The sequence below is a fragment of the Anomalospiza imberbis genome, chromosome Z, assembly GCF_031753505.1.
Source record: "Anomalospiza imberbis isolate Cuckoo-Finch-1a 21T00152 chromosome Z, ASM3175350v1, whole genome shotgun sequence".
Taxonomy (NCBI): Eukaryota; Metazoa; Chordata; class Aves; order Passeriformes; family Viduidae; genus Anomalospiza; species Anomalospiza imberbis.
In genome coordinates this window covers 1097250-1119650 of record NC_089721.1, presented here as the reverse complement: position 1 = coordinate 1119650, position 22401 = coordinate 1097250, and the positions used below count along the sequence as shown (strand labels likewise).

General features: G+C 51.3%; 1 protein-coding gene across 2 annotated transcripts in view; it reads right to left on the bottom strand.

The window, feature by feature from the left end:
- Positions 1–17890, bottom strand: part of ZBTB7C (zinc finger and BTB domain containing 7C) — a 150687-nt gene extending 132797 nt beyond the window's left edge. For both annotated transcript variants that reach the window (XM_068177082.1, XM_068177084.1), the window contains exons 1-2: positions 17597–17890; positions 16616–16686 (exon numbers count right to left, since the gene is read on the bottom strand). The gene's annotated coding sequence lies outside the window, so the exon portion shown is untranslated. The remainder of the gene's footprint in view (positions 1–16615; positions 16687–17596) is intronic.
- Between the last annotated feature and the right edge of the window lie 4511 nt (positions 17891–22401).

Genomic DNA, 22401 nt, shown 5'->3' with positions numbered 1-22401 from the left:
GGCCAAAACCAGCGTGCTGCCACCCTCCCTGTGTCCCCTCCATCCGGGCAGGGACCAGGGCTGCCAGCAGGCTGCCAAGCCATGTCCCAGCAGTGGGAACGCTGCTGGGTAGAGCAGGGATGGTAAATCAAGAGACAGTGTGTCATCCCAGGGGCCCGTTCCAGCCCCAGACACCCGCCAGCACCAGGGACCAGCAGGCTCTTTATCTTGTCACCGGTGACTAAGAGCATCCCTGGCATGACGGTACCACAAAAATACAGGTGATGGGAAATGGCCCTTTTCCAAGGAGGCATGGATCCTTTATTACATCCTGTTTATCTCCCATATTACTGAAGGGAAAGCCATGAAGCATGCGATCCTTTCAGGTTCTCTGAATCCACTTAGATTTTATCTCTGGAGCTGGAGCTTTCCAGGAATGAAATAGCTGCAAGACACAATGTGGATGAAAGAAATCAAATAGAGAGTCTCCAACATGAAAGGCAAACTAAAAGGATGACAGCACCGGTTATACGGAAGGAGAAATAAGGAGGAAAGGAAATTAAAAGCAATTAAAGGGAATTAATTAGAAGGTATGATGGAGCTATGAAAGAGGAAAAACAGCTATGCAGAGTTCACTAAATACCCCCAAACTTTTAATTGTCACACTTGGAACTGCAAGCCCTGGAGGTTCAAAACCCCCCTGGCAGTTTCCAAACGAAAAAAATTCCCATGGCTTAAACAAATTACTTCTCTGCCTCTAAGTCTGAATGGCAGACAAGATTCTGAGCTTCGACTCCAAACCACGAAGACAGAAGTTCATCCTGCTCTCCCCTTCAGTCCACTGACCACAGTGGACAGCCCACTCCATCATCTGATACCAGAAGCTGGGGCTTCAAGTAGAATGTTGATGCTGCAGTCCCAAGATTTGGGTTGAATTATTTGCATCTACCCAGTGTTCCTGGTAGGGTTTTCACAGGGCCCTGGGGGTTTTGGGGCCATCGTCTATGCTTGAAGTCACCAGGATGAGACTTGCTGCTGGCATAGTCCTGGGGGAGATGGCTGGCAGAGCATCTCACCTCTCATCAAAATGCACTGTCTGCATTTCCACTAAAACCTAACAGTCCTTTCCACAGGACCACAGCTTGGTTTGGGTTGGAAGGGACCTTACACACCACTTCAACCATCAGCAGGGACACATTCCACTGTCCCAGGTTGCTCCAAGCCCTGTTCAACCTGGCCTCAGGCACTTCCAGGGATCCAGGGGGAACCACAGCTGCTATGGGAAACCTGTGCCAGAGCCTCACCACCCAAAGAAGAATTTCTTCCCAATATTCCATCTAACTCTGCCCTCTGGCAGTTAAAAACCTGATCATCCCCAGTTCTGAACCAGAATGAGGCTCTAAACCAAAACATTGCCATGCAAAGGGCTGCAGGAAGCAGGAGTCCCCTGTTTCTCCAGGGCTTCCATTTGCCAGCTACCTTGGTTTTAACCCTGAGAAGTGAGGAAGTTCCCTCTGGAGATCAAAAAGTCCCATATTAAGGGAATAGTGGTGACGGCTGGGAGGAGCAACAGGAGGTCGTAAAAAAAAGCAGGCAGACAGTGTTTGTCTTGGCCTCCTGGACATGTATTATTTTCCTGGGATGCAAGCTCCAGCCCCACACTGAAGGCAAGGATGCATGAAACAGAGACGGGGCTGCCTTGCCAACGTGGAGTTTGTTTCGGAAGAAACTCACCCGGCATTTCCGTGCAGGAAGGAGACAGTGGGGCTGCACAGCCAGGGCTGCTGGAGGGTGCCTGGGAAGCACCAGCCAGATCCTTCAGGCTTGGGGTGCATGCACAGGGTCCAGGCAGCACCCGAAAGAAACTCACACGGGGAGGTGGGCAAAGTTTAAGGCTCCCTGTGGTCTTCCCATGCTCTCCATCCATCCATCCATGCCCGATTCCACCAGCTACAAGGCAGATCATGTACAGATCTATAGGGACTGTGCCAAAGGCTCTGTCCCCAACCTCTGCACCAGCCCTGCCACCCCCTCTGCTTCAGACACTGCTCCACTGTGGTCCTCAGAGACCCACAAGGCCCTGGCTGTATTTAATTAAGTGACCTCACACTGATTTACACAAAAATAACCCTGTTTTCTAACATACCAGCTTCAGGCAGCTCCCTCCAGTGACAGAAGCACACTACTCCAAGGAAAGGGAGAACTTCATTATCAGTTACCCATTACAATTCAGAATTTTAAAAAAATCTTCTTTATATTAAAGGCACAGCTAATGTGACACAAAAATCAACTCATCTTTAACACAAATCTAGGAAGGAATATTTTCTGGTTTGTTGTTTTGTTTTTTTGTTTTTTTTTTTTTTTTTTTTGGTTTTTTTTTAGCTTGAACTGTTTTTGCTTGGACTGTTTCATGCTTTGAAGTTAATTGTAACTATTTAGCTTTATACATCACTTGCTCAGAAAGTTACAAGCCTCCCAGATCTCCCTGGTTTATTTGGGACCAGGGTTTGCAAGTCGCAGCTGTCACTAGCCCAGCTTCCATTAGGGAGATTAATCTTCCCCGAGATGTGTCTTTGGGAAGGTCTGAATCACAGGGCTGGATCCTGCTCTTGGTTACGCGGCGTTACAAGAATTGCAAGAAGGGGAGGAAAAATAAAGCTGGGCTGGACTGGCAAGCATCAAGCCTCCTGCTGTGGGACTGGACAAGGGCATTTGGGACTTTTGAGTAGAGTATTTATGCCCTGTGCAGCAAAGCAGAGCCCTGCCCCAGTGCTGGATATGCCAGGCAATGGAGCATGTTAGTAAAATTAATAGCAATAACCAAATTGTGCTTGGGAAAGTCAACAGTGGCCTTGCCTACGTGATGGATGGAAAAGTTTTAGCTGCAGGTCCCTAGTGATGCTCAGGGAGACCCTCTTCTGCTCTGAGGTGTGCCGTGGATGACACTCCTCACTCCTAAATCAGGGGAACCTCCTATTCCTCAGTGCCAAATTAACTCAAACAAAGCAGTGAGGGCCATCCCATGGCAAACAAAGCAGTGAGGCCCATCCCATGGCAAACACCAGGTGCTTCTGGGACAACCAGCTTGAGAACAATCCCCTGAAAACAGCCTGCACCTCCTTCCCCCCCACCCATTCCAGCTCGTCATCCACCCACAGGAGCAAAATTAAAGCTTTAGGGTTTTTAGTTAAAAGAGAAGAGCATCAAGTCAGGGTCTCGCCATCCACATTGAGAACATGTGCAGCACCTACAAGGAAGAAATACGTTTAAGTCACCAGATCTCAGGCCAATTCCAACCAAATCCTGAAGAGTCACCAGATCGTTCTTACATACTCCTCCACACACAGACACCAAAGGGACAAAAGGAAATGCCTGGCAGGGGAGAAACTGGAACAGCTTCAAGTGAAGGGCTGCACTCACAGGGGACTTGGTACAAAGAGGTGTCAGTGTGCAGTGCTTCCTTCCTGGCTCTGCTGCCTGCAATATGCAGGGAAACACAAATCGAGAGATTCTGCTGGAGCAGAATCTGCTGGAAGATTTTCTCAGTGCATCTCAGAGGTAGAGGACTTTCAGCAATTGCCAACCTGAAAATTCAGGAGGAAACCATGTGTGGTAAGGCTCTGATGCAGGTTAGTGCAAGGAGAGCATCACCACTGGCCTGGAACCAGGCGTGGAATGGGCTAGTGGTGTTCAACCAGATGCACAGCCCTGCAATAAGGTTTTGAGGAGAGCAGCATTTGATTTGGGTTGGGTTTTCTGCCAGCCGAGTCAGGCTGCTTTGTGAATCAGCCCATTTCTTGCAGGGACCCAGGACAGGAACCCAAGAGATACAACACCAGCTGCACCTCCAGCTAACACCACTGGAGTCAGAGGGCGCAGGGAGATGCTCACCATTAATCTGGGGAACCTGCAATGGATCAACATCACTTTTTTCTTATCAAAGCAGCAGAATCCAGTTTACAAACTAAAAGGCTGCAGCCTGTAAGCAATTAGCATATACTTCCCACTGCATAGGGCTACCTTCGTCAAAACAGCTGAAAACCTCTTCTTTAAAGCACAGTCTTACAGAATTATTCTGCCTCAGCTCCATTGTACTTGCAGGGCCCTGTATTTGTTCCTCAGCTGAGACAGTTGCAAGTTAAGCGCTGAATGGCAGTGTTGCTGCTACAGGGATTGTGCAGCTAAATAATTCAGTAACCAATTACTGTTTAACAATATCCCTCCCCATCATCCCAGCGTCGATCCATCATCCCAGGCCAAGAGAGCCCAACAGAAAGGAGGCAGCGAGAAGCCTCCTTGTGATGTAAACACATTGACTCGTGTATAATATACAACTTATTGATCAGAAGACAAGGTATACGGCACATTTTATTGCATGCTAAATGAGGGCTGTAATGAATTGCTGCTTGCCTCCAGGTCATTTGTTTGATTGCCACCTAAGCAAACTGGTCAGGGTGAAAGGTCCTGCCTCTGGGGCAGGTCCTCGGTGAAGTGAGCTGCTGATCAAGAGAAACATGAGAAACAGAAAGCAGGACAGTCTCATGCTCTTTCTGTGCATGAGGAACAGGGAAGCTGATCTTCTCCCTCATCCCCAGAATGTACAAGACACAACTGTAGCTGATGCTTTCACCAAGAGCATCAGGGCCACTGCACCCAACCAGGCCTTCAGCAAGGGCATCCAGTGCTCCCCAGCTTGGATTCACCCCGCTCAGGACCTGGTCCTCCCAGCCTGTCACTGCGCCTTCACTGGGACCTGAAAACAAAAACAAACCTGGGGTGTGAAGAGCTGACTTCACATTTCAAGAGTCAGGGATACAGAGCAGACATGGCCAGCTGCCCCCCTGGCTGTGAGACAAGGGCTGAACCTGTTCTTCGTGCTGGGCATCACCAGAGCTCACCCAGCTTTTCTCCACCATCTCGTGGCTCTGCAGAGAAACACGTCTGGTTTTTAAAGATATCCCTCCTGCCTGCTTGGTTCCTCCTTTGTGTGGCTTTAAAGCTTTCTTCTGCGCAGCTATAAAAGGGTGTGAGAAAACTTGGAAAGGAAGCCCTGGGTGGTACAGACAACTGGAACAAGGAGCAATCTGTGCCCGGGGCAGGGGAGGGGGTGGCAGAGCCCACATGGTGCCAGGCTGAATGGCTGCCGGGGAGGAAATGACACACCACACTATCCTGCTTTTGTCCAGGGGCGAGACCAAAATGCTCCAGAGGAAAAAGAAAAACCAAAAAGGGATTATTCTGCTTTGTGCTCTCCCTCCCCTTGCCCCCCTGCCACCCCCAAGCAGGCTACAGGTGACAGGGCTCTGCATCCTCGCTCCAGTGGACCGTGGGGCATCGTGATCTGAGCAGCATCTGGTTTGCTTTAGCATCGGGCTTATACTTTCATGCTCCTCAGGTTTCCCCCTGCTTTTTAATTAGGAATCACGGCCACGAGGCCACCCATTGCTGGGTCTGGCTGGGCAGCAAAGCCCAGGTGTAGGAACACCCCGCTCTGCTGCTCCCACTGGAGCTGCCAGGGAAATGCCGTGGGCAGGGGGGGACAGGCAGTGCCCCCCAGCCCTGCCTGTGTGCAAGGTGACACCCAGCACACACCAGCCCACACTGGTGGCCTCCCCAGACCCTGTCTCCCAAAGGGCTGTGGCTCTAGCAGTGTCCTGGCTTCACTCTCTGGAAAAATGAAGACTTAAAAACTTTTTTGCCTCGTTTTTCCAAGGTTAAGCTCAAAACTTGGGTGCTTTCCAGCCCCTCCACTCTCACCTCTCCTGCTCCCATATCAGTGGTCCTTCCTTCACAACAGCTGTGGGGTTTCCCCAGCATCCATCACTGGAAAAATCCTGTCCCCAAGGGCTTGTCTCCTTGTTCCACATAACTGACGCTTGTCCCAGGTCAGATCCTTCAGCTGAAGCTCATGAATCGTCTCCCAAATGCCCAAACAACTTCTGAAGCTTCACCCCACCATATCACATGTTTTTTTCCAATCTCTTCTCCTTTTCCCAGTGTTTCAATAACTCACCTATTGTGTCTCCCCTTGTAAAAGGACCAGAACTGACACTTTATTACTCAGCCAAAACTCTCTCTATATCTGGGCCACCTCTCACTCCTCACTTCAAGCACAATGAAAACAAGCAAGGGACAAATCCATTTTCAGAAAAATTAAGAAGCCCACCTTAAAAGGGACAAAAGGGACAAAAATCTCTATTGTACATACCCATACTGATGGTGCATCTCATTAAAAACAAAAACCCCAGAGAAACCCAAACTAAACAACTGTCCACAGACACAAGTTTTCCTCCTGCAACACATGAGCACATCAAAAGGTCAATACTAGGAAGAAATTCCTCCCTGTGAGGGTGGGGAGGCCCTGGCACAGGGTGCCCAGAGCAGCTGTGGTTGCCCCTGGATCCCTGGAAATGTCCCACACCAGGCTGGATGGGGCTTGGAGCACCCTGGGATAGTGGAAGGAGTCCCTGCCCATGAGGTTCCCTCCACCTTCAGCTAGTACAAATCATCACAGCAGCCCTTCAGCCCAGCTCTCACTCTTACAGACAACAGGACGTATTTTGACTACACGAGCTATGAAAACTTCTGTCCATCCCACAGCTGGCTGGGGCCCTCAGTGCTGGAAGCTGTAAACAACAAAAAGACCCCAAAATTAGCTACTGAAGCAGACATATCCAGGTCACATTCCTCTTCTTCTGCATGCCAGAGTTTTTTCCTCTTTAAGGAAAACTCAGTGCTTCCCCTTTTATTCCTCTTTCAACTAACAATTTCCAAGCTTTAAAGTTAAAACAATAAAAAACAAACCAACTCTTCACCCCCATAATTAGTTTAATACCAGGTGGAGGACAGTGGGCCTTTCAAAGCTGGACAGTGAGGTGGTTGATGGAAATAGTCTGGCTTTTTCCCATTAAATTCATTTTTGTACGGTTAATGTGCAACCCCATCACTGCCACCAGCAAAGAGAAGGATGGGTAGGGAGCAAGCACATGGATCCTGGATTTCAGTGTCAGGTCTGAGTGAGCCCCAGTGAGTGACAGCCCTTTTGCAAACAAAAACTAGAGCCAGAAGAGGGTCAGAAATGGTGCAGGTGTCTCAGCTGACATCGCACCAGCCAGCACGAGGTCACCTTGCTAAGGAACACCCTAAGAAAAGACTGAAGATCTGCCACTTCTGCATGGATTCAATCTTGAACAAGAAGGACTGCAAACCTCACCCATGGGGCTCTGCAGTGCTCAGTCTGGGCCGAGGAAGATTCTCTTCCTTTTACCCTCCATGAAGATTCATCTCGAGCACCTCCAGCTCCGAGGAAGAGCAAAACCTGACCATGGAAAACAGCATCCAGTGGCAGCACCAGCACAGCCCCTTCCCAAACCCAACCATGCAGCAGCCACCTATCACAATCTCCTCATCAGCATCCGTCCCTCATCCACAGAGAAAAGCTGCTCCATGCAGATACACAACCTTGTTACATTCTTAATTAATTACTATTGATAACCTATCGGTGTGGCTGGCCAGCCAACCTGCCATGCCTGCAGCAGAGACTCCTCTTGCTCAGTTGATGAAGGACCTGACCTCGGTAGGGCTGGACAGTGAGCTCTGCCTCTGGGGAGGGACGGAGAGAGCCCATGGGAAGGTGAGGAAAGGATCATCCCGGCGATGGACTCAGAGGATGACCCACAGCACAAGATCAGAGTGATGGAGACACCGGAGATGGGGCAGCAGGAGAGGACAACCCCGAGCATGAAGGATGGCAGTAGGGAGGAAGACTTACCCCTCTGGGTCATCTCAATCACCTGTGTGTCCCCAGGACATGAGTCACCAGACACTCCTTAGTCAGCCCAGCCACCCCCGGCACCACCAGCCCCGGGGCCAGCGCGGTCTGGAGAGCCCTGGGGAAGCACTGAAAGGAGCCGCCAGCCTCAGGGCACACTGTCTGAACGTCTGCATATTGGAAACCACTTAAAAACACCCCCTGATACCAATAAAAACAGCGTCAGAGCAAAAGAGATGCAAACACACAACTGCAAATACACCGAGGGCGCACAGCCCACGCCGAACCCACCAGGGTGGCTGCCAAAACCCCCAAAGATGTCCCCATCCCCACAAGCTCATGGTGCAGCATCAGCTGAGGCAGAGGGTGAGGGGAAAAGGTGTTCAGCCGTATTCAGTGTGGCAGAAAAAAATGGTTTGTGGGTTGGGGTTTTTTTTGTTTGTTTTTTTTTTTTTTTAAACCACACCTGCACATCATGGACCCATTTGTGCCCCTCCAGACTCATCCTCACTCTCACCACTTGCAAGCTGCTTCCCAACAAGGACCAACTTTGTTATGAAAAAGTACAGGGCCTGAGGCAAAATTAGCTTTTTTGTCTCCCAAACAGGCAATTATCTCTTGCACAACTATGCAAGTCTAAAACTCAGGAGAGGCAATATTAAGCTTTACTAAAAAGGTGCCTTTAAAGTACAAATTGTTGCAACATGTGAAAATAACATGGGGGAATTGCACTTGTGGAAAATTTGGAGAACTTTTTCTTTTATAGTTTTCAAGCATACCAGACTCCCAATCGAGGTGACCCAAAAAAAAAAATCACTACTTTCAGCTGTGCTACACATAGCACCCCCTTTTTAGACTATTTTAGAGGAGGTAAAATGATCTGCTGCTCTGTTCCTCCTGAAGACCCACAGATATGTTCCTTTCAATATTTAAAGGGAGCTTACAAAAAAGATGGAAAGGGACTTTTCACATGGGCATGTAGTGATAGGTTTTAAAGTCAGTGTTTTAAATTTAGATTGGATGTTACAAAGAAATCCTTCCCTGTGAGGGTGGAAAGGCCCTGGCACAGGTTTCCCAGAGAAGCTGTGGCTGCCCTATTCCTGGAAGTTTCCAAGACCAGGCTGGACAAGGCTTGGAGCAACCTGGGATAGTGGAAGGTGTCCTGGATGAGCTTTGAGAATCCTGCCAACCCAAACCATTCTACAGGAGACATTAAAAAAGGGAATAAAACATAGCACAGACTTTGCTACAGGAGTCTGTACATACATGTAGAGACAAATCTACTTAAATGAGATACTCAAGTTGCATCAGCATCACAAAAATTTAAGTTAACACTCTTTTTCATAACTTGAAGAGGAACCCTAAAATGGGTCATTTCTAACCTGATACCATTAATTTACATGTCCATGTTTGTTTAGTGAAGCCTGTCTATCCTGGGTCACTTTAACCTTAAAACCTGAACATGGGAAATTAATGCACTACAGTGTTAATGACATGTTATGCAAGGACTCATTTTACAGCCTAATAGTTTAAAACAGTTGAAAGAAACCCTGCTGCCCGTGTCCTGCTTACAATTCACATGGCAACTCTGTGCTTCTGATCAGGCTGACCAAGAAGTGTTTATCTTCTTGTGGGGAAAACAAACAACTGCATATCAGATATTAATTTAAATAATCCAGGGCACCAGCCAGCACCAGCTCTGCACCAATCATAGAAGAACAGAATAGATACCCTGACCTGACCCAAAAGGACCATCAAAGCCCCACTCCAGGCCCTGCACAGGACAGCCCAAATGATCACAATGCCTGGTGCCTTTGGGTTGGAGAGAAGATCAAGGTCCCTAGCATGGAATTCCAGCCCCAAAAAGAAACTCCAAAGTGGAAACATCCAAAGAAGAGGACAGCTCACAAAGGCCAGGCTGACCAGTAACAGCACTGGCCACAAATCCCTGCTGAGCAGCCTCAGTGACTACCAACAATCACGCTTCCCTTCTCCCCTGTTTAATTCATAACCAAGATGCTCAGAAGCGACAGTGAATACCCCGAATATATTCTCTCACATCTTCTGGACTTCAGCCGGCTGAGCTGGCGGAGGTCACCATGCTCCTGCCCACCCTTTTCTCGGCTTCCCTTTGATCACAGGCTCACCACAGAGCAAGGCAACCTAAAAACAAAGGCCCCAAAGGGATCCATATTTCAAACTCGCCAGTGGCTTCTGACTCGTGCCCCTTTGCCAAGGCACAACAGGCTCTACAGACGGGCTCATCTCCGTGGCAGTCATGGAGTTCATCCTCTGCCAGTTAGCTTGAGGTCCCTACATTTGCTAATGCTGATTTGGTTACTGCCATCAGACTTGATCAAGCATGCAAATCTTCAGGTCTCACGCTAGACAAAGCCTGGAGAAAGGAGAAGGCTGGGGCAAACAAATATGTAAAAATAGAATTTCTTTATTAAAATGGGAGGGGGAAAAAAGTGGGGCGTGTGGTAAGAAGTAAACTTTTCTCCTCCCTCCCAACCTCCTCCTCTGATGTGTGCTGTTAAACATGATGCACTGAGAGGGCTCCCACAGCAGTGGAAAGGCTCCTGCCACCTGGAACAGAGTCCAAGAGGTCCCACAGCACAAAGGCCACCTTGCAGACTGGTAGATATTGTGCCCACTAGAGAGAAGGTCTGCAAAAAGGAGCAACAGTGGGTTGAGAGGCTTCACTTTTCACTTTTCTTTGGCTTCTTCTCAAAATCAGTAACTCATAAGGCTACTTAGGGCTTGACTGGCAGGCCAAGGAGGAATATTCTGCCCTTTCTACTCTGCTCAGGTAATACCCCACCTGGAGAACAGTCCCCAGCACTGGGGTCCCCAACACAAGAAGGATGTGGAGCTGCTGGAGCCAGCCCAGAGGAGGCCACGGAGCTGCTGCCAGGGCTGGAGCCCCTCTGCTCTGGAGCCAGCCTGGCACAGCTGGGGCTGTGCAGCTGCACAAGAGAAGGCTCCAGGGAGAGCTCAGAGCCCCTGCCAGGGCCTCAAGGGGCTCCAGGAGAGCTGCAGAGGGACTGGGGACAAGGCATGCAGGGACAGCACACAGGCAGTGGCTGCCACTGCCAGAGGGCAGGCACAGATGGGATATTGGGAACCAGGAATTGCTGGCTGGGAGGGTGGGCAGGCCCTGGCACAGGGTGCCCAGAGCAGCTGGGGCTGCCCCTGGATCCCTGGAAGTGTCCCAGGCCAGGCTGGACAGGGCTTGGAGCAGCCTGGGATAATAGAAGTTGTCCCAGCCCATGGCAGGGGATGGGATTGGATGACCTTTAAGGTCCCTTCCAGCCCAAATCACTCTAAAAACTTCTAGAGCGTCATGCATCCCAGAACCCAAAGGAGACCAATTCTCTTGTCTGGCAAAGGCAACAGCTTTCAGATAAACCACAGAGCTGCTGATTTTACCCACTGAAAGACCACATAAAATGTCCACATTATGTCCATCAGGGTACCCAACAGTTTCTGATAGGGTTCACACTATCTGTGGACCCAAAATTTCCCTGCAGCTACAAGCAAAAGAAGTAATTTTGAATTTAGGGTCCTGAACCATGGTGCAGCTTTGTTATTAAACAGCTGACACTACCCTGAAGCCTGAGTGCAGCGTTTTATGTGCATGTGAGAGTTTACAGAGCATTTGTGTGTCATTTCTGATGAATGGCGCTGCATAAATGTTAGATCTTCAACCCACTGCTCTCGCAAATACTATTTCTTCTCTTATTTATTTGTATTGCTGTAATTCATTCAGGTGCCAACCATGACTGAGGCTGTGCCATCAATATGCAGCCTGACAGCAGCAGCAAGAGACAACAGCAGCTCTACAGATCACACAGGAGAACAGGAAGCATCCTGCCTGGTGTTGGTGCTTGTAAAGGCAGAGAATGTCCTCAAATCCCAAGGACAACCCCAGCAAAGCAAACGGAGCTCTGATGCACAGGGCACCTGTCTCAGTGTTTAACCAGAAGAGGCATATAGGCCCCATCTGTGGCATAACACGGGGCCACCATGTCCTCTTTCAAATGGAGGTGTCTGCTACCAAAACACCTAGACCATGAGGAACTACAGGCCAGCAGCTCAGGCCTCTGCAAAGCCGGTCCCAGATCAAGGAACCACAGAATTCCCCTTTTAAGGCTAGAAAAGCTCTCTAAAATTGAGTCCTAATGTTTCCCCAGCAATGGCAAGAGCACTAACCCATTGTCTCCAGGTGTCACATCCACATGGCTTGTAAATCCCTCCAGGGATGGGGACTCCACTACTGCCCTGGGCAGACCATGCCAACATTTGCCAATACTTTCCATGAAGAAATTTTCACTAATATGGAATCTAAACTGCCCTGGTGTAACTTTAGGCCATCTCATCTTGTCCCTGTGGTTTGTCCTAGCTGTGACAGCCTCCCTAGCTGCCCTGGAGACCTGCCTTCCCACAGGAGCAATAAACACATGCCTCAGTGCTGGTTTGTATGGACCATCAGGATGAGATGCTATCAGCCCACAGCTCTCCTCTGCTCCAAAAGCACCCCGAGGCAGCACGCTGCTGGGGAGCAGTGCAGCAGCTGGATTTGCAATACCCCAGTTCTGGTCTGGCAAGGTGTGGCCCTGATGAATCCAGCACAATGTCCAGAAGAAGGCTGACGTGGTCCACCAGCACCCCTGGGGATGTGGGCTAGCTCATGCCAGCCACTGTGCCACCTACTGTGTCCATGACAGATGTTCATCCCATGAAGCACCCACATGTGGACATCCACCAGGCTGCTGCCATGCCAAGCCACACCTGAAAAAGTGTCACCAGGGTGGGCAGGACCTCCAAGGCATGAAGGTCTGCCAATATCCCAGTGCTGCTCCCTAGGAATTGTACCACAGACTGCAGCAGCAGCAGAGCTGGCTCCTGGCTGTCCTTGCCACCTGGACAGGCAGTGCCACCCCACTCTTTTAGCTCTTTCTTCTGAGCTGCTCTTTGAGCATCTCCCTTTGGTGCTGGAGAACTGCTGGAGAAGGAGGCAGCAGCCTGACAAGGACCACCACGCCCCACCCGCCTGCTGCTTCCTCCTCCAAAAAAACCCCACGCAAAGACTTTTCAACCAACCAGGTTACGTAAATAAGCAAGGCACCTCCCCGTGACAGTAATGGAAAACTAATGTCTCATTAAATAAATGAAACCGATTAATGAGAAGAGTGACTGTTGTTTCTTTGAGCTGGTTGTGATGAGATAAAAGGCAAAGCAAGACCCGGATCCCTTTTCATAGGAGTGCTGTAAAATGAGTGGCACAGCCTCAGCAGAGCTGAAAATACAGGGCACGACACACTTTTCCCTCCAAACATACCTGATACTTCCTTCTCTGCCCTTCCTTTTCTCTCCCATACCTGCTCTGGAAAAGCCAAACTTCATTCATAACAGAACCAGACGATTTCCTTTTTTATTCTAATATTTCCTTGGTTTTTTTAATAGGCGACCATCTGGGAGTGGAGGAGTAAAAAGGAAGCCCTGAAGCTTTTCAGACACAATAAATAAATTATATTAAAAAAAAGAAGTATGATTAAAACCAAAAAGCATAAACAAACAAGCCATGTTACCCAGAATAATGACTTCAGGGAAAAGCGCCAAAAAAATTGTATAAGCTTCTGGAGCGTGGCAAGAGAAGAGAAGAGAACAGAAAGTCCTCACTGCTGAGGAGAATGTGCCACTGCAATGGGACAGAGGTTGGGACTACAGGGATGCCCTGGGCAAGCCAGGAAGGGGAAGGGTTTCACATAGACTTAGATTCCAAATTTGTCTTCAGGCACGTGATTTTGATAACTGTAAAGCCCCAGTCTAGGCACTCTCAGACCTTTGCAATTTTTTTTTTAATTTTTTTTTCACTTTTTTTTTGAAATTTTAATTGCCTCTTCTCCTCTCTGGTGAGACCCCACCTGGAGTCAAGCTTCCTCAGCTCGATTCCTCAGGGAATCCTCAACACATGAAGGACGTGGAGCTGCTGGAGCCAGCCCAGAGGAGGCCACGGAGCTGCTGCCAGGGCTGGAGCCCCTCTGCTCTGGAGCCAGCCTGGCACAGCTGGGGCAGTGCAGCTGCACAAGAGAAGGCTCCAGGGAGAGCTCAGAGCCCCTGCCAGGGCCTCAAGGGGCTCCAGGAGAGCTGCAGAGGGACTGGGGACAAGGCATGCAGGGACAGCACACAGGCAATGGCTTCCCAGGGCCAGCGGGCAGGGACAGATGGGATATTGGGAACCAGGAATTGCTGGCTGGGAGAGTGGGGAGGTTGCCTAGAGCAGCTGTGGCTGCCCCTGGATCCCTGGAAGTGTCCAAGGCCAGGCTGGATGGGCCTTGGAGCAACCAGGTATAAGTTGAAGATGGCCCTGCTCATGAGGCTCCCTTGGCCCACTTCTCAAGCTTGTCCAGGTCCCTCTGGATGGCATTCCATCACTCAGGCATGTCAACCACACTCAGCTCATGTCATCTGCAAATACAAACCCCTCTGAGCTATTCTTGTTCGACAGCTCCATCATTTTCGGCAGCAGCATGCCGTATTCTGCAGGGATGACAAACTGGGGGCACACAGAGTGGATGGCATTACCCAGAACAAATCTGATTTCTTTCTGGCAAGCAGGCAGCACAGAGGGATGCACCCATTGCTCCTGTCCTAGCAGGGAAGCATTTTAGGGGGGGACATTACTTTGCACTCAGGGGTCTCCAGCCTGATGCAGTGCACTAAAAGTAACAGGGTGCCTCATGAAAGCTGTGGTGAGGAGAAGAGGGACAGTGTGCAGCATTGAGACGGGGCTAGCAGAAAACGGGCCAGCACAGGCAGCCATGCTCCTGAGACACTGACACTGCAGCAGAGAAGATAAATGACTGGCCCAAGGCCATGCAGCCAGGCAGTGTCCCCTCTACATGACTTTCAATCCCCGCTCCAGCACAGGACTGCTGAGGGATCCTTCAACAAAATGCTATATTGGCTTTGAAATCGTGAGATTTATTTTACACCTGAACACGCTCACACATAGAAATGTACTTTTTTTCCTGCCTCTTTCTCTTGCCTCTACTTAGATGCACCCAAGCACATCTTAAAACTTCTCTGAATAACCAGAAAAAGTAATAACTTTGTATTTCCCCACAAAAGGAGAACTCATAGGGGTTAACTTGACTCCAGGAGCTGGGGCTTCACAGTGAAGCAGGATGCTGCCAGCAGTCCCACCTGGCAAATCAGTGCCTGTATTTACAATTGTACGCCCGGAGACTCTGCAAATATTTCCTAGAAGCTATAAACCCCATCCCAACAATTGCAATGGAAGCAGGGATAAATTAGCTGAAGCCTGTCACTTGGTGAAGTCACGCTGGAGGAGATCCATCCAGGTAATCCATCTTTCTGCTGTGTTATACAATGACACAGTAATGGCCAGCCCAGAGGGATTTCCTTCAGGAAAACTCAACTGTTACTAAAATGGTAAGTTAATACCAAGCAAGAACTCAGCCGTCATTAGACCGAAGGATAAACATGACAGGGAATAAAATATTATAGTCCCCATTCAAATATTTTCATTTACAAGAGCACAAATAAATAGACCTATCTGTAGGCTGCAAAGAGAGGAGGCTGGGATTAAAGGAGAAAAGAAAAAAAGACCTGCACGCATCGATTCCATCTTTGCCATTTTTTCCTAATAAATAGCCTGGCATGGCTGTGCTGACGGGTAGCTGGGGTGGAGGAGGGCACGCTGCCCAGCTCTCACAGGGACACAGGACACAAATCTGAGCTCAGGCTCTGCCCTTTTGTGTTGATTAAAAAAAAAAAAAAAAAAAAAAAAAAGCCCTAAGAAGAAAGGAAGAAAGCAAGAAAAGTTATGTGGCTAATAAAGGGCTCTATTGTGCCATCAATTTTTTAAGCTTTAATGATTTCGGGAGGAAGTTCAGCTCAGCAATCAATAGCACAATATGGGCAGGAGGGCTCGGAGGAAATTCAGCGCCGGAGCTGCGGCGAGGGCTGGCGGAAAGGGGGGCTCGGAGGAAGGGGGTTCCCCTCCTTCAGCGGGCAGGGGGGCTCCCAGGACCCCGTACAGGGACCCTGTCCCCCTCCTGTTCAGCTCGCTGGGTGTGAGCTCCCTCTCCTGCTGCACAGCGCGTGCAGCCAGGGGACAGCGGGGACATTTGTGGATACCACAGCTGCTGCCACGGCAAGGGAGCTGGAAAAGCACCCACGCCAGCTGGGATGCTCACTCCACGCCTGACGGGACTGAGCACATCCCAGGGACGCTCACAGCACACCAGGGACAGCCCAGGGACCATCACCCCACACTGAGCACATCCCAGGGACCATCACCCCACACTGAGCACATCCCAGGGACCATCACCCCACACTCCCCACCCCACACTTAGCACATCCCAGGGACCATCACCCCACACTGAGCACATCCCAGGGACCATCACCCCACACTGAGCACATCCCAGGGACCATCACCCCACACTCCCCACCCCACACTTAGCACATCCCAGGGACCATCACCCCACACTGAGCATATCCCAGAAATTATCACACTCCCCACACCGGGATTGAGCATATCCCACGGATGGCCACTCCACACCGGGCACATCCCAAGGATGAACACCCCGCACTGAGAGTATCCCAGAAATGATCACCCCACACTCCTCTAATCTGGGTTTAGCATATCCCAGAGATGCTCGCCCCACACCATGCCCATCCCCGGGATACTCACCCCACACTCCACACACCTGGACTGTGCCCATCCCAGGGACACTCTCCTCCAGGCCCACAGCCCGGGGTACACAGACAGCCTCCCCCCACACCCCCGTGCTCCGGGAAGCCCCCCGCTCCTGCCCGCAGCAGCAGACGTACCGCATCGCCGAGTCTCGGTGCTGCCGCCGGGATGCGGGGCTGTCCGGGGGATGATCCTGCGCCAGGCAAACCTAAGAGACACGGTGACACAGCGTGAGGCTCTCCAGTACCAGCGGGGACAGCGCCTCGCCCGAGGTGTCACCCTGGACAGGAGCCACAGCCGCCTCCCAGTTCTCACAGCTGGGAAAAAACCGGGATGAAAACCCACAGAGGGCTTCCTTCCCAGCAGCGGGGGGATCCCGAGCCGTCAGGTCCCTGCCCGCTGCGAGGGGCAGAGGAGAAAGGATGGGATGAGGCAGGACGGGACAGGACGGGACCGGACGGGATCACCCCGCGCATCCCGTCCTTCACTGTAAGGAAAAGCCGATCCTGTAAGTTGATCCTAAACGTCAGGGAGCGCTTCGCGGAGTGGGACCGCACCGGCGGCACCGCGAGCCCCCGCAGGCAGCAGCAAGTCGGGCGAAAGTTTTGCCACGATCCAGGGGGATAATGATAAAAATTACTAATAGCAATTAACCGGGGGGGGAAAAAAAATAATAACAATTAGTCAGTAAAAACTGGAGAAGAACGGGGGAATGTCCGACCTGGGAGCCAGGAGCGCCGGTGACAGCCGTGCTGCCTCTGCGTGATGCTGCCGCAGCTCGGGGACCCAGCGGGAGGATCGGGCACGGTCCCCTGGCACCGGGAGGGACGGAGGGAGGGACGGGAGGGGAGGGGAGATGAAGGAGGGGGAGGAGGGGGGGCTGCCGCCGCCACCTCCCCCCCCCATCCCCCCGCAGGAGGGGTCCTGGCGGGGCTGGGGATGGAGGGACCCCTCGGCTCACCCCCGTCGGTGAAGGCAGCGGCTCCCACCCGGCAATTCCGGTGGGGAGGAAGCCGAGCATTATTTTTAAACAGCACGCAAAGCAGAAAATAAATAAATAAATAAATAAATAAATAAATAAATAAATAAATAAATAAATAAATACGATCATAACTTACCGTCTAAAACGAATCAGCAGGGAGCGGTCCGCGGGCAGCGCAGCGGGGCGAGCATCGCCCCCGCCGTGGGACGGGGCGGGACGGGACGGGGCGGGGCGGGGCGGGGCGGGGCAGCTCCGCGCACCTCGAGGGGGCAGCGGCGGCGGGTGGCGACGGACGCGGCCCCGCGCCGGGGACCGCGGCACCGCCCGCCCCGTCCGGCGGCGCTGGCCCGCGGCTGCGGGCGGCTCGGCGGCGGTGGCGAGCCGAGGGCCCGGATGTCGCTGGCCCCGCGCCGGGGGAGCGCCACACGGGACGCGGTGGGGAGGAGGAGGGGGGGGGGGGGTGTGTGAGGGGGGAGCCGCGGGGGTTCCCGCCCGCCCCGTCGGGGCGCCGGGCGCTGCCACTTGGGGCCGCCGGGGGGGGGCGCCCCTCCGCTCTCGCTCTCGCTGTCGCTGTCTCACCCCCCCCCTCGCCCCCCGCTCTCCCCCCCGCCACCCCCGCCGGGTTTGACAGGTCCACGCGACCAAACAAACCGCGGCGGACGGGCGGGCGGAGCGGCCAATGGGGGCGCGGCGGCGGGGAGGATCGGCCAATGGGAGCGCGCGGGGGGCGGGACCGCCTGAGGGGAGCGCGGCGGAGGCGCCGCCCCCCCCCAGCCCCGGGTCAGAGCGCCGCCCGCTGCCCTCGGGGAGCGGGGCTGGGATCGCAGAGACGGGGAATGGCCTGGGTGGGAATGGGCTCGAGACATCGTCCACTCCCACCTTCTCCCACGGGCAGGGACGCTTTCCGCTAGACCGGCTTGCTCCAAGCACTGTCCGTTCTGGCCCTGGACACTTACGGGATGGGGCAGTCGCAGTTTCTCTGGGAAACCTGTGCCAGGGCCTCACCACCAGCGTCTTCAAGTCCTTCTCCCAGAGCTGCTCTCTGCCGCCAGCCTGGATTGATCCCGCAGGTCACCTCGCCTCAAGTACAGCTTCAGCTCTTGGGCTTGTTAAACCTCGGAGGTTCCCATGGCCCGGCTTCTCATGTCCCATGGTGTTTGATGATTCCAGACGAATAAACCCTACCATGGGGATAAAGGAAAAGATGGAGCAGAGTGGCACTCCAGCATCGTCATCCTCCTGCAAGAGCCCCAGCCCATGTCGCAGGGAAGGTGATGGTGTTGCCCTGGTCCTGCAGGGATCCAGCAGCTCTGGAATCCTCTTTGCATCCCCTTCCTAATTGCCTCACTCTGCCTGCCTTCTCCAGTGAGAAAGAAAGCTTCTTGACATGCTTGGTTTCCATGTTCATGTGGATCACAAGCTTCAGGTGCCACCAGGTGCCCGTTGTGTTGTTAGACAATCATCCCTCAAGCCAACCTGACAAAAAGTGCTGATGATCCTTTATCCACTCCTCAGCCTCTCAAGGATTGCGTGAGGCAAGAAAGTGTGATTTGCAGGGAAAACAGAAAAAGAGCACGCCTAAATCCAGGAAATGCATGAAATTTGGATATCAAGCAGCCCCCTTTATATGTCTAATGATCTTGGTCCCAAAACTGGTATTCTAAAAGACACCTTTTTTTTTTTTTCTTTTTAATGGTTTTCCTTGGCAAGGTGTTTTGGAAATTTGGGATTTTGACTTCCCTTTTTTTTTTTTTTTTTTTTTTTTAAGTCAGACCTAGCCAACAATCACAATTTGTTTTTATTTCATCTGCTATCCTACCTTGTCAACAGGCTCCCGTGCTTTCCCACTGGGTCCCTGAGTGCAGTCAGCATGATGCTGAGTCACAGAAGAACACTGTCAGCTTAAACTCTGAGCAGTGAGGCTTCACCCTTAATATCAACTACTCAGGGAGAGCCTCCCTGTGTGCACTTAGAAAATTTCCCGCATATTTGCACTCTATTTTTTTTGGGATTCTCATCAAATGCTTCCAGTGAAACACCATTTTAGGATCTCCCTTTAGGGTTTGTTGTTCTGCAGTCCATCTGTTTCAGGTGGAGGAGCCCAGCACAGCAATCCAGCCTGGGATCCCTGCTCTAATAACCAGTAAAACCATTGCTAAAAGCTGATCCAGACTGGGACCTGATTCTGAGTGCCTTAATTAGTCAAAAGTCCCCAGCTTTAGTCAAAATCCATCATTAGTAATGATTTAAAGGGAAGGTTTAAATTAGGAACAGTAGGAGCAGCTGCTGTGAGTTTGCTGGTACAGGAATGTGTGTTCCTAACAAAAAGCAGAGGCGGGTTTGGGATCTTTTTCGTCCAGATGAAGCATGACATCCAGCTAGAAAGTTCTCCATAAGGGGCAGAAGGGATTTTCTGCCCCTCTCTGCCTCCTAGGAAACACTCCTAAGCTTCATCTCATTCTCTTGATCCAAACTTAGCACCTGATTATTTTTAAAACAACAAGCTTGTGTAAAGCACACTGACAGGAGTAATGTGATGGTGCTGCCTGATCTCCCCTCTGCATCCCCTGCCTTCAAAAACACACCAAGGTGGAATCAAGCGTCCGAACCCACTGCAGCCAAAAGCACCTTGGAGAGAGTGAGTGACACAAGACTGACATGTACTAAGGATTCCCTCGTGCCTTTGTCTGGCAAACACTCACCAGCACAGCAGGCAAGAGGCTGGGAGGGATGGGAGCTTTGGATGGAGGTGTCGCGAGGCAGAAGGTGACGCTTGTGTCTGCTTGTGGTTGTTTTCTCCTCCTGCCCAGCCAGAGGCAAACTTGAGATGGGATGAAACCAAGGAAGAGCTCAGCGTGAGATCGGAAATGGATGAAATAGAAGTATAACTTTTCCTGCTCCACTTTGCATTTAGTTGTTTTTCAGGGTCCTGAGTGCATTAATTGGTATTAATTACCCTGACCAACTTCATCTCCACCCATGCACCTACCACTCATTAGTCCAGAGGCTCTAATTAGGCTCTGGGCACTTTCCTGAGCTGTGTTGTTGTAGCACTTGGTTGTAGTCCTACCTGGGGTTCTGTGTCTTGGGTGAGCATCATACCCATGTTGCTGCCTTGTTTGCAGTCCTGCCCCTGCTGTTTCCAAATGGATCCTGGACCCAGTTCACCTTGCTTGGGATGCTTGGTAGTTCCTTTTTACCAGAACCTGACCCTGACGTTCCTCTTCAGATCCAGTGAGACAACATCCCTGCCTGTGCTGTGGTCATCCATGACTCTTGGCTCACCTTAGCATGGCAGGAAGGATCGCTGAACCTGAATGCCCCACAGCACCAGGGAACCATAAGCACACTGTTCCTAGACCACATTGCCTTCCTAGCTCTCCAAGGCATACCTGGCTGTCTTGTGCCTGTAGGACTTGGCTTGTAGGGTCAGGAAGATGTGGGCACCCCTCTCTTACTGCCATGTTTGTTCCACTTGTACTTAAGGAGGTCTGTGGTCAAGTACTCTCAGGAATTTCCCAACAGATTTCTGATGTGTCAAGTTTATTCCCTCCCGAGAGCAGTAACTCAGCTCTGCTAGAAATGGCTCAACTCCGGCACCCGTTTGTAATGTAATTGAGTGTGGAAATTGGCAGGAGAGGTAGGGAGCTACCTCATCTTCATGCACATAATCAATAGCAAATCATTACTTAAAAAGTAAAGTGGTTGATGGTGTTTCTGTAGGGCAAGACATGCCCTGCATTTTCAGTCTTTGATTCATACTGCTTAGCATGCCATGAGATGGGGCTCAGCGAGTGACTCACATTGTAAAAGCTCTCCAGTTAGCTCCTGGTGCACCCTCTCAGCAAGTGTATCATGATTGCTTCAGCATGTCTGTGTCTGTTCTCCATCCCAGCTCCCAAAGCCTTCAAGGCCCTTTTAGGGATTTCCCTAAGTCCAGATGCTGGAGGGGTAGCACCAAAGCACACATGGGGCTCTTGCCAGGATCAAGGCACTCTCACTCTGGATTGGGTCCAGCCTGCATGAAGCAGAGCATGATACAGCTCAGTCCACCTGACACTTGGATGGCTGAGGGAGCTGGAAAGGGGTTCAGCCTGGAGGAAAGGAGGCTCAGGGGGGACCTTGTGGCTCTGCACAACTCCTGACAGGAGGGGACAGCTGAGAGGGTTGGGCTCTGCTCCCAGGGAACAGGGACAGGAGGAGAGGGAACGGCCTCAAGTTGCACCAGGAGAAGTTTAGATTGAGTATTAGGGAAAATCTCTTCACTGAAAGGATTTCCCAGACTCACTACAGCTGCCCAGGGCTGTGATGGCATCCTTGTCCCTGGAGGAATTTAAAAGCTGTGTGGAGGTGGCACCTGGGGACATGGGTCAGTGGTGGCCTTGGCAGTGCTGGAGGAATGGTTGTACTCAATGGTCTTGTAGGTTGCTTCCAACTGGAATGAGTCTGTGATTCTCTGATAGGAAACCTGTGGCTTGGGGAGCACAAGCTGTGGCAGCCTACTCCTTCTTGCAGGAGAAAGGAACCTTGCTCCTGACTTCCACCACAAATATGGGAGAAGGTGGCATGCTGAAAGTGTGTTCTCTGTGATAGTATTGTCACATCCATTACAGATGCACCTTGGTGCTTCTGAACTGTCAGCCTTCCTAAACACAAGCTGCCCATCCAGGTGCTCCTGCTCCAGTGAGGGATTCAGCCAAGGAATCCAATCATCCTTCTCTTACCATTGCAAGTTGTTTGCTGTACTTCCATAACTTTGTCACTGATTTTGGTCTGGAGCTGCCCCTTCATGAGGTGACAAAGCTTGGCAGGATTCTTTCTTTATACACTGAGGTTGCAGGGAGTGTGCCTTCACTGTTGCTTCCTGTTCTCTCCTTGCACTGACAGCCAACTGACTCTGCTTTGGTTCCCTGGAGCTACACTGCTGTTTCTGTATGTTTG